General features: G+C 41.7%; 1 protein-coding gene across 1 annotated transcript in view; it reads right to left on the minus strand.

Moving 5' to 3' along the window:
* MCPH1 (microcephalin 1) overlaps positions 1 to 13,474 on the minus strand; it is a gene marked incomplete at its 3' end in the record, with an annotated part of 293,369 nt that overhangs the window by 244,542 nt on the left and 35,353 nt on the right.

The following is a 13,474-nucleotide window of genomic DNA, read 5'->3' on the forward strand; positions in this document are numbered from 1 at the left end:
AGAAAGTATAGCCTTTTAAAATAAACATTGCATACTCCTTGCTTGTTGAGATCTAGTTAGAACATTCAGTTTATTCCGCTCCAATATCCCAAGCAATTCACTAACTCAAGGGTCAGAAACAACTGTGCCTGTCACATGAAAATGTACCAGTTCGACAGAATCCCATGCATCCCGTGATGATGCAAAATGATGCCTATACCTTATGCACTATTCAAACTCCAATTCTTAGGTTTTTACATACTGACCAAAACCCAGCTTCTCAGAGAAGGCAGTTCTGTATTAGAGGAAATAAGTAACCTTAGCTTTGGGGTGAGTCTGAGTTACTCCAGCCAACAGTCTTCAGTACAAAGTTTCAGGTTACAATCTACAAATGACAGGTGGTGATTTTAGTCCCCACAGACTTCCACCTGAGACCAACCTCTTGTCATGAAGACACACAAACCAGAAAGAAGATATTAATCACGTGAAATCCAGTCTCGTCAGATGCTAAACGGTGTAGAAACCCTAAGTAGCCAACAATGGAGTGTGAAATGTTTGATTCATCCACTGCTACGACTTTACGTTGTGCTCCCTACGCTCATTCTTTCCTCCCCAAATAGTCTGCCTGATGTCTGACTTTGTTGATACTTTGAAGAAGGACTAAGCGTACCAGCCACCACTTACACGGTCTCAGTAGGAGAATTCGCACCTTGACTCGAAGGGCACACAGCGGCCTCGGGGATGCTCAGGTCCCGGCCACTGCCGTGCCACACACCCACCTTCCATGTCATCCCCCTCTGTCACTGACGGGCTTATCAACAAATATCTAGTGCTCAGGGGCCGCCCACCAGAGATGCGAAGATACACAAATACTGTCTCCGCCCTTAGGGAGCTCACAACCCAACACAAAATGTAGACATAGAGAAATGAACATGATAAAAGGCTAAAATGATTTAAGAGCCATCGGGAATTAAAAATCATATAACATGAGAGTGACTGTTGTGCAGATATTTCCATAAGATAGGATGCTCTGATAAAACAGATCTCGCTAAGTTTGGAGGATCCGATTTGAAACTGTTAACTCTTCTTTCAAAAATGGGGTTTTAGCTCAGTGAAAACAAAATGCAGAACAACAATGCTTAAGTATTTCACTGAATTCAAACTAGTTATCTTCAACTTGGGCCCCCAAAATGTTTTAAGGTCAGGTCCTGACCCACCTACACACCCCAATACTGGATTCCTTCGGAGGCTCGAACCAGTCACATGCTGATCCCACCATCTCCCCAGCAGGCTTATATTTCTCCCTGTGTTTCACTTCTCTCCCAGTCCTATTTCAGTCCCAGGTGACTGCCCAACCCCAGCGATGGCTGCAGCTAGCTAAATAGAGACCTTACTTGGAGTGGATGGGTTAGTAGGGCACGTGAAAGGACATTCTGCATACAACAGTTTGTGCTAAGATCTAGCTATGCTACGTTTCCCACTTGCACTCATTTTGCCTCAGTTCTAGCTGAGAACAATGAAATGGGCTTTAAAGCACCTTGTAGACATAAAGATTCAGGTTACGCATTACAGCCATTTAAAACTTAAGACAGACTGACATTGCTAATGACATGTTTTCACAATCATGCAGTCACAAAATGATATAAGCAAATGATTTCTTATGTGGTTACATTAAAAGAGCATTTCACAACAGCTACAGTCATTGACTAATATGTTCTCTTTAAGGGTGTCATCAGTAAACCCAAAGCAGCTGAGAGTGCCAAGGAAGGTGAGAACAGGCAGATCAGTGAGCAAACATTGGCCCCATCTTCCTGGCTCCCTACCTCTTGGAGACTCTTTGCTACGGTTGCTCCTTAAGTGGGCTGTCATTGCCTCAAAGGTGATTTCACCATAGCCCATGAAGTCAGCCTTTACTGAAGGGTCCTAGCTCAATGTCCCTTGCTAAGACCTCCCACCTGAGGTGCAACTTGATAAACCCAACCACCTAACGGACACCTATCATGAACGCCCCCAAGACATTTCAGCTGATGTGCCACGGTCCACCCTGTAGCTGTTCTTCCTTCGACATATCCCAGGGTGATGGGTGTTATCAATCGTCCAGGACCAGTCATAGATCCTAGACTCTTTTCTCTCCCCTCATTTTCATTCTTCATTATATAAGTGATTCACTGCCTCGATTTTCAAAAAAGGATCAAATACAGAGAAAAAGAACTTCACAACCCCAGGCTGTTTATTATTGTTATGTTGCCTGAATTTTCCCCATTCAGAAATTTGTCTGGGTCATCAATATCATCAAATACTGATACATCAAGGTGAGAAAGTGAACTCACTCGCCTCTCAGAGTCAATTAGTTAAATCACTACCTTCTCTCACCCCATGGAAATGAGCAGGATTAAGAGATACTTTTGATACTAAGGGAAGATCTCTCTGGAGGCAGAACCAGGCGAAGGCAGCATGAGAACATACAGTTCAGAAAACCATTAAATTTATTAAGAGAAACTTGGTCCATGAAGACTAGGGGACATGGCTTCCAGATGGCGGAGGAGTAAGACGTGGAGATCATCTTCCTCCCCACAAATACATCAAAAATACATCTACAAAAGAAATAGCTCCTGAAAAACACCTACTGAATGCTGGCAGAAGACCTCAGACTTCCCAAAAGCCATGTGGCTGACAGGGTCTTCATGCTCCAGCGGGGTGTCAGGCCTGAGCCTCTGAGGTGGGAGAGCCGAGTTCAGGACATAGGTCCACCAGAGACCTCCCGGTCCCACATAATATCAATCGGCGAGAGCTCGCCCAGAGATCTCCATCTCAACGCTAAGACCCAGCTCCACTCAACGACCAGTAAGCCCCAGTGCTAGACACCCTATGCCAAACAACTAGCAAGACAGGAACACAACCCCATCCATTAGCAGAGAGGTCGCGTAAAATCAAAATAAGTTCCAAGACACCCCAAAACACGCCACCAGACGCAGTCCTGCCCACCAGAAAGACAAGGTCCAGCCTCATCCACCAGAACACAGGCATCAGTCCCCTCCACCAGGAAGCCTACACAGCCCACTGAACCAACCTTAGCCACTGGGGAAAGACACGAAAAACAACAAGAACTACGAACCTGCAGCCTGTGAAAAGGAGACCCCAAACACAGTAAGGTAAGCAAAATGAGAAGACAGAGAAACACACAACAGATGACGGAGCAAGGTAAAAACGCACCAGACCAAACAAATGAAGAGGAAACAGGCAGTCTACCTGAAAAAGAATTCGGAGTAATGAGAGTAAAGATGATCCAAAATCTTGGAAATAAAATTGAGAAAATACAAGAAACTTTTAACAAGGACCTAGAAGAACTACAGAGCAAACAAACAATGATGAACAACACAATAAGTGAAATTTAAAATTCTCTAGAAGGAATCAAAAGCAGAATAACTGAGGGAGAAGAATGGATAAGTGACCTGGAAGATAAAATAGTGGAAACAGGGCTTCCCTGGTGGCGCAGTGGTTGACAGTCCGCCTGCCTATGCAGGGGACACAGGTTCGTGCCCCGGTCCGGGAAGATCCCACATGCCGTGGAGCGGCTGGGCCCGTGAGCCATGGCCGCTGAGCCTGCACGTCCAGAGCCTGTGCTCCACAACGGGAGAGGCCACAACAGTGAGAGGCCCACGTACCGCGAAAAAAAAAAAAAAATAGTGGAAATAACTACCACAGAGCAGAATAAAGAAAAAAGAATGAAAGGAATTGAGGACAGTCTCAGAGACCTCTGGGACTACATTAAACGCACCAACATTAGAATTATAGGGGTCTCACAAGAAGAAGAGGAAAAAAAGGGACTGAGAAAATATTTGGAGAGATTATAGTTGAAAACTTCCCTAAAATGGGAAAGGAAATAGTCAAGTCCAGGAAACACAGAGAGTCCCATACAGGATAAATGCAAGGAGAAACACTCCGAGACACATATTAATCAAACTACCAAAAATTAAATACAAAGAAAATATATTAAAAGCAGTAAGGGAAAAACAACAAATAACACACAAGGGAATCCCCATAAGGTTAACAGCTGATCTTTCAGCAGAAACTCTGCAAGCCAGAAGGCACTGGCAGGACATAGTGAAAGTGATGAAGGAGAAAAACCTGCAACCAAGATTACTCTACCCAGCAAGGATCTCATTCAGATTTGATGGAGAAATTAAAACCTTTACAGACAAGCAAAAGCTGAGAGAGTTCAGCACCACCAAACCAGCTCTACAACAACTGCTAAAGGAACTTCTCTAGGCAAGAAACACAAGAGAAGGAAAAGACCTACAATAACGAACCCAAAACAATTAAGAAAATGGGAATAGGAACATACATATCGATAATTACCTTAAATGTAAATGGACTAAATGCTCCCACCAAAAGACACAGATTGGCTGAATGGATACAAAAACAAGACCCATACATTTGCTGTCTACAAGAGACCCACTTCAGACCTAGAGACACGTACAGACTGAAAGTAAGCGGATGGAAAAAGATATTCCATGCAAATGGAAACCAAAAGAAAGCTCGAGTAGCAATTCTCATATCAGACAAAATAGACTTTAAAATAAAGACTATTTATTACAAGAGACAAAGAAGGACACTACATAATGATCAAGGGATCAATCCAAGAAGAAGACATAACAATTGTAAATATTTATGCACCCATCATAGGAGCACCTCAATACATAAGGCAAATACTAACAGCCATAAAAGGGGAAATCGACAGTAACACAATCATAGTAGGGGACTTTAACACCCCACTTTCACCAATGGACAGATCATCCAAAATGAAAATAAATAAGGAAACACAAGCTTTAAATGATACATTAAACAAGATGGACTTAATTGATATTTATAGGACATTCCAGCCAAAAACAACAGAATACACATTTTTCTCAAGTGCTCATGGAACATTCTCCAGATAGATCATATCTTGGGTCACAAATCAAGCCTTGGTAAATTTAAGAAAATTGAAATTGTATCAAGTATCTTTTCCGACCACAACGCTATGAGACTAGATATCAATTACAGGAAAAGATCTGTAAAAAATACAAACACATGGAGGCTAAACAATACACTACTTAATAACGAAGTGATCACTGAAGAAATCAAAGAGGAAATCAAAAAATACCTAGAAACAAATGACAATGGAGACAAGACGACCCAAAACCTATGGGATGCAGCAAAAGCAGTTCTAAGAGGGAAGTTTATAGCAATACAATCCTACCTTAAGAAACAGGAAACATCTCAAATAAACAACCTAACATTGCACCTAAAGCAATTAGAGAAAGAAGAACAAAAACACCCCAAAGTTAGCAGAAGGAAAGAAATCATAAAAATCAGATCAGAAATAAGTGAAAAAGAAATGAAGGAAACGATAGCAAAAATCAATAAAACTAAAAGCTGTTTCTTTGAGAAGATAAAGAAAACTGATAAACCATTAGCCAGACTCATCAAGAAAAAAAGGGAGAAGACTCTAATCAATAGAATTAGAAATGAAAAAGGAGAAGTAACAACTGACTGCAGAAATATAAAAGATCATGAGAGATTACTACAAGCAACTCTATGCCAATAAAATGGACAACCTGGAAGAAATGGACAAATTCTTAGAAATGCACAACCTGCAAAGACTGAACCAGGAAGAAATAGAAAATATGAACAGACCAATCACAAGCACTGAAATTGAAACTGTGATTAAAAATCTTCCAACAAACAAAAGCCCAGGACCAGACTGCTTCACAGGCGAATTCTATCAAATATTTAGAGAAGAGCTAACACCTATCCTTCTCAAACTCTTCCAAAATATAGCAGAGGGAGGAACACTCTCAAACTCATTCTACAAGGCCACCATCACCCTGATACCAAAACCAGACAAGGATGTCACAAAGAAAGAAAACTACAGGCCAATATCACTGATGAACATAGATGCAAAAATCCTCAACAAAATACTAGCAAACAGAATCCAACAGCACATTAAACGGATCATACACCATGATCAAGTGGGGTTTATCCCAAGAATGCAAGGATTCTTCAATATACGCAAATCAATCAACGTGATACATCATATTAACAAATTGAAGGAGAAAAACGATATGATCATCTCAATAGATGCAGAGAAAGCTTTCGACAAAATTCAACACCCATTTATGATAAAAACCCTGCAGAAAGTAGGCATAGAGGGAACTTTCCTCAACATAATAAAGGCCATATATGACAAACCCACAGCCAACATCGTCCTCAGTGGTGAAAAACTGAAAGCGTTTCCACTAAGATCAGGAACAAGACAAGGTTGCCCACTCTCACCACTCTTATTCAACATAGTTTTGGAAGTTTTACCCACAGCAATCAGAGAAGAAAAGGAAATAAAAGGAATCCAAATCGGAGAAGAAGAAGTAAAGCTGTCACTATTTGCAGATGACATGATACTATACATAGAGAATCCTAAGGATGCGACCAGAAAACTACTAGAGCTAATCAATCAATTTGGTAAAGTAGCAGGATATAAAATTAATGCACAGAAACCTCTTACATTCCTATACACTAATGATGAAAAATCTGAAAGAGAAATTAAGGAAACACTCCCATTTACCACTGCAACAAAAAGAAAAACACACCTAGGAATAAACCTACCTAAGGAGACAAAAGACCTGTATGCAGAAAAGTATAAGACACTAATGAAAGAAATTGAAGATGATACAAACAGATGGAGAGAGATATACCATGTTCTTGGATTGGAAGAATCAACATTGTGAAAATGACTATACTACCCAAAGCAATCTACAGATTCAGTGCAATCCCTATCAAACTACCAATAGCATTTTTCACAGAACTAGAACGAAAAAGTTCACAATTTGTATGGAGACACAAAAGACCCCGAATAGCCAAAGCAATCCTAGAAAGAAAAACAGAGCTGGAGGAATCAGGCTCCCGGACTTCAGACTATACTACAAAGCTACAGTAATCAAGACAGTGTGGTACTGGCACAAAAACAGAAATATAGATCAATGGAAGAGGATAGAAAGCCCAGAGATAAACCCACACACATATGGTCAACTTATTTTTGATAAAAGAGGCAAGAATATACAATGGAGATAAGACAGCCTCTTCAATAAGTGGTGCTGGGAAAACTGGACAGCTACATGTCAAAGAATGAAATTAGAACACTCCCTAACACCATACACAAAAATAAAATCAGAAGAGATTAAAGACCTAAATGTAATGCCAGACACTATAAAACTTAGAGGAAAATATAGGCAGAACACTCTATGACATACACCACAGCAAGATCTTTCTGACCCACTTCCTAGAGAAATGGAAATAAAAACAAAAAGAAACAGATGGGACCTAATGAAACTTAAAACCTTTTGCACAGCAAAGGAACCCATAAATAAGATGAAAAGACAACCCTCAGAATGGGAGAAAATACTTGCAAACGAACCAACGGACAAAGGATTAATCTCCAAAATATACATGCAGCTCATACAGCTCAATATCAGAAAAACATACAACCCAATCCAAAAATGGGCAGAAGACCTAAACAGACATTTCTCCAAAGAAGACACACAGATTGCCAACAAACACATGAAAGGATGCTCAACATCACTGATCACTAGAGAAATGCAAATCAAAACTACAATGAGGTATCACCTCACACCAGTCAGAATGGCCATCATCACAAAATTCACAAACAGTAAATGCTGGAGAGGGTGTGGAGAAAAGGGAACCCTCTTGCACTGCTGGTGGGAATGTAAATTGATACCAGCCACTATGGAGAACAGTATGGAGGTTACTCAAAAAACTAAAAATAGAACTACCATATGATCCTGAAATCCCACTACTGGGCATATACCCCGAGAAAACCGTAATTCAAAAAGAAGCACGTACCACAATGTTCACTGCAGCTCTATTTACAATAGCCAGGACATGGAAGCAACCTAAGTGTCCATCGACAGATGAATGGATAAAGAAGATGTGGCACATATTATATACAACAGAATATTACTCCGCCATAAAACAAAATGAAATTGAGTTATTTGTAGTGAGGTGGATGGACCTAGAGACTATCATACAGAGTGAAGTAAGTCAGAAAGAAAAACAAATACCGTATGCTAACACATATATATGGAATCTAAAAAAAAAAAGGTTCTGAAGAACCTAGGGGCAGGACAGGAATAAAGATGCAGACGCAGAGAATGAACCTGAGGCATGGGGAAGGGGAAGGGGAAGCTGGGACGAAGTGAGAGAGTGGCATGGACTTATATACACTACCAAATGTAAAATAGCTAGCTAGTGGGAAGCAGCCGCATAGCACAGGGAGATCAGCTTGGAGCTTGGTGACCACCTAGAGGGGTGGGATAGGGAGGGTGGGAGGGAGACGCAAGAGGGAGGAGATATGGGGATACATGTTTATGTATAGCTGATTTACTATGTTGTACAGCAGAAACTAACACACCATTGTAAAGCAATTATACTCCAATGAAGATGTTACAAATAAAAAAGAAAAGAAACTTGGTCCATGTTTTGTCCAGGGCAGAGAAATACAAAATAAACTTATTCCCAACAATCTATCCTCCTGCACAGCCTACTTTCCTACTTCCAAGACACAGAATTAAGACTAATAATACCATTACTAATAATATATTAAAGCAATTAATATTTACAGGTGCAAGACACTCTAAGATCAACTATATCAAAGAAAAAAAGGCTTCTGAAGGCTGATTTTTAAGAATCTATAATTTTAACAATAAAGGTGTATACTAATCAATAGAAAATGTTAACGCGGTCCCAGTGGGAAATTTCTTCTGAGCTCCTAAAATCTGAATAATGAATTATTTAAGAACAATGTAGAATGCAGAATATTAAAACTGTGGAAAGAGCCTTAAAAGACACCCAGGAAAAATCCTTTCCATATATACTTTTGGGATTTGGATACGTGCCAGTTCACAAGTTCTATACAAGCAATACTCAGGTGACAAGAGAATACACACACACACACACACATTCATCTGCTAAAATACCAAGTTCACTTTGTTAACCAAGAAAACAAAAATAAAATCTAATGATGATCTTCAAAAGATCATGTGGAATCTTTTCCTTTATAATCATTGTAGAGACAATTAAAATCTGGATTTTAAATACGTATATCAGTTTTAATACCATATAACCTCTCCCATTGGGGGTCATCTCTCCATCTTTTGAATTACCTGATCCTCGTATATGGATTAACTTGACTCCGTCTTCCCTGCATGTCTAAGCTCCTGAAGGGAAAGGGACAGAGCTTTACCTCATTAACTCCCCTTGTGCTTATGTGCTGGACATAGGTGATTAGCGAATAAATGAATAAATACACAAATAAACAAATCAAGCAGTCAAATAATCAGTGGGTTCTAATATCCTCCTTGTAGCCACATAGGTTGAGTAACTTACGTCAAGCTGTTAGGATTTCTTACCTCCAGTGAGTGGTCTGGCAGGTTCTGGAGAAGAGGGTGTGGAGAAACACTCTTCTGAATATATTTGTATTTTACTTGAATTATCCAGAAGTACAATAATTAATCTTCAATTTTAAATACTTAAGGGATACATGTACACGTATGCCTATCTACTTGGTACAATAGTAAATCATACTTTCTCTTAAATGAAGAAATATTCAGAATATACAAAATGTTCTACACTGCATAAGAATATGTAAGTGCCTATAATTTGCTGGGCTTTGTTTTCGTAAAACATGTATGAAATATTTTTAATTAATTCAATTGAAAATGGTATATCTGCTGATGACTTCAGTGAGATGTATCAATTACATCAAAATAAGATTATCACTTTCTCGAAAGGCTGCAAAACAAATCTGAAATTATAAAAGCAATTCCCTGCCTGGGGTTACAAATGAAGAAATATACAAAATACCTTCTACAGACAATTACTATAGCATTTTTGCCTGTAATTCTCCACCAATTAAAGTGATAATCCAGATAAACCGCTACTGAAGCACGTTAGTCACTTCTCTAAGCAGACACTACTATTCATGTCACCTTGTCCTTCAAAGCCAAGACCAAGCCTCATAATCCTTCCCAACTCAGAGACACAGGCAGCGACCACCAACAAACCCACCAAAGCCAGCACAGACCCCTCCTGCCATTTCTGTCCCAAGGATTAGGGCACCAAGACAGAGCACCACAGTGTCGTGAAGGCTGTAAGTTAGCACATTTCATCACAGACTGTGTGACATGAAGTACGTGAGCTACTGCTTCCCTATCAAGACACCCCCGCCAGTAGCGGTGAGCTCACAGAAACATCACACTTTAGAGACAACTCCTATAAACCCTCCCGCCCAATACTAGATGCTTTGTTAACTGGCAAAATGGATGAAAGAAATGAGTGGTAACTGGTGATATCATCGGCTTGTTAATCAGAGTAATGGATGCCAGGAATGTTTCTCAGTTAAATTCATGGATAGGCTAGAACATCACAGGGCCCTCCTACCCACATATGAGTAGGGCACGTGCCATAGCTGGTACCCAGGGGTCATATCCAAGACTTGGTCCCTAAATGGTCCTATAAGAAACTTCAGGGCTGAGGGTTATCTAGTGGCCTGATGCTGCCCAGTTTCCAGAAATGAGCCCCGAGAATCCCGTCTGCCTCTACTAAACCTTTCAGATCAGGTACAGTTAACTTAAAGGACAAGACCGGGGACTTCAGCTTATAGGTCTGATCTGCATGCCAATCATGTTTTATAATATCTGCGTGTCTGGAGACTTGCTTTCAATAAGAGCTGGTAGACAGAGCTTGCAGAAGAGGGCAAACTAGCCTTCATCAACCTCTACTGGCGACTATGATTCATCAGAAAGAACCTAATAATTGGACAAGGCCAATCTGTTTAGATAAGGCACGTGTCCGTGCTGACATGCAATTCCATCATCCACAGCAGAGCCTCTCTCAGACCAAGGGACCACAGTGAGGGCGTGGGTGTGGAAAGGATTTCCTTCTGCTCCTGCCGGTGGCCATGCGGCACCCGTGGGACCACTCCAGCCACCCTTGTTACTGAGAAACGAGCATCAGCCAAGCTGTGCGCTAATTCAGGATGATGAGTCGGCTTTACCTAGCTGACAGTGAAAACCGACCTCAGGTGGGCATCCAAAGAGCTGTGGTCAGCAATGCCACAGGGGGTGGAAAGCCACTTCCACACGCAAGTGACATCTAGCAGCTTTACATGCTTCCCGTCCTGCGGTGCCAGAAGTTCAAACAAGAGGATCTCCATTGTCGTGCTAATTTGATGTGGATGTGTCTCCCACAAGCAAGCTCCAGTTCCAGCAACGTTTTGCAGACCTTGAGGCAAGAGCAAAGGGGATTTACTCAAACCCCACAGGACTGCACAGCGGAGGAGCTTCACCTGCTCCGGGAGGACCTGCTACAGGGCACCCGCAGCGGACACTAATAAAAGCCTGTAGATCCTTCCTAGGCAACATGTGCTGGATGAAGACCGCCTGCTTCGGGAGTGGTAGGCTATCTGTGTGAAACGGCATTTTCAAAGGTGAAATATGTAAAATCTTATTACACGTCAGCCTTAATAAACATTAGCGATCAATTTTGATGAGATCACTCAATCTGAACCCCAGTTAAGTTATTCCTCCCCCAAAGTAGAATTCTACTCTCATTAGACTTGTATGACGAAAAAGTTACACTCAACTTTCAGTTTAGCCAATAAAAATTTTGTAAAAATGTCTTTTCCTCATTGTATAACTACCTACGCACCTTGATTTTGCCTTCTGGCCCACAGAGCCTAAACTACTTACTATCTGACTCATCACAGAAAAATTTCAGTGACTCCAGAAACATATTTTTAAATGAGGTAGACCTATTGCTCTGTTGATACGGATATGGAAACGACGTATTTTTCAAAAAAGCAGATTTTAAGGTAATAGGATAATGTAATCCTACGTATGCGATAAATCCCCCTAAAACATCTTCTTGCACTTGTGTGTACACACACACACAATGTCTGGAAGGAAACACAACTGCTGGCTGACTGCCTCTAGCAGACACTCCCAGGGTTACATCCAAAACAAAAATCACAACTGGTTACTCCCTGCTTGAAACACGGCAGTGGCTCATCACACTTGAAAACAAAACAAAGCCACCCCAGGCTTGTCGGGGCCTCTCTGACTGTACTTCCTGCCCATCTCCCTCAGCCCAGAGAGCTGTCGCTATGGTGGCTTCCTTGCGGGGCTTGTGGGCATTTTCTACCTCAGGACATTTGTACTTGCTGCTTCCTCAGGCTGAAACATGATCCCCAGCTACAAGGTACCTCTTCTCCCACGCCCAGGCCTGTGAGCCAAGGTCACCTCCTCCGAGAGGCCTTCCCTAACCTAACCAGCGCCCTTGTCTCACGCGGCGCGCTACCTGGCTTGATGCTGACGTACACCTGCTGTCCCCTCCTCCTCACTAGGATGTAACCTCTGGGGGGCAGGGGCGCTGCCTCCTTCTCTGCCGTCTCCCTGGGAACTAGAAGGGAGCCCGGGACACGACAGGTGCACAAAACCCCTGTTAAATGAACTAACAGAAAGGGGTAGATGAGGAGAGCAGGACAGGATGATTTTACCCTTTTTAGCAGTTTCTCTTACACTGAGCATGTATTTGTGTATTTTTATGAAACTAGAGAATGAAAAGCTTAGAAAGAAAACAATTATTGGTTAATATGATTTCAAAGGTTATTCTAAAAATCAGAAGTTTCTCCCTCCATTCTTGTTCTGTTAACGTTTATCACTGAGTGTCTTTGTAACCTCTTCTCACAACCTTTGCTGCACACTATCTATCTTAGACACTGACAAGGGTGATGAGTAAAAGTGAACGGAAACAGAAATTGAAAAAAGACTTTTATTGCAACATAAAAGATTTGCAGAGGTACAGCTTGGAGTACAGAGTGGGCTTCACCGCTTCGCAATTTCGGCATCTACGAATGTCTAAGGTAGCCCGCAGGCCATGTGCTTTTACCTGGGCGGGGGGGGGGGGGGGGGGGGGCTCCCAGAGAGAGGTGGGATGCCAGGTGGACTGACCGTGGACCACCTAAGACATCGGTAGGTCTTTATTTTACCACCATAAAACAAAGACCTAGGTTTAGGCTAGACAATAGGTAAGTCTTTTCCTGTCCTAAATTCAATGATTTTCTCTCTCTTGGGATGACGTAAAACAAGACCAATCTACATGTCCTTACGTTAGGGAACACAGAATATCTGATTCCGTCTCTGAGATTCAGTTACGCCAGGGCCCTGCCTACAGCCCGTGATCCCTCACCAAATGTGCCCCAGACCCCTCGGGGCCCTGGATGTGGTGGTGAGCCCCAGAGCAGGACCATCACACTGTGCACAGCGCTGGGGCTGCAGGGTGCTCACACCACCTGGAAGCAGATTTTTTTTTTTTTTACTTGACTTATATTTGCATGTCATTAAGCATTATTCAAAAGCTGAAAGAATACACAAGATGAAAA

Source organism: Leucopleurus acutus (genome assembly GCF_964270905.1).
Source record: "Leucopleurus acutus genome assembly, chromosome: 21".
NCBI classification, from domain to species: Eukaryota; Metazoa; Chordata; class Mammalia; order Artiodactyla; family Delphinidae; genus Leucopleurus; species Leucopleurus acutus.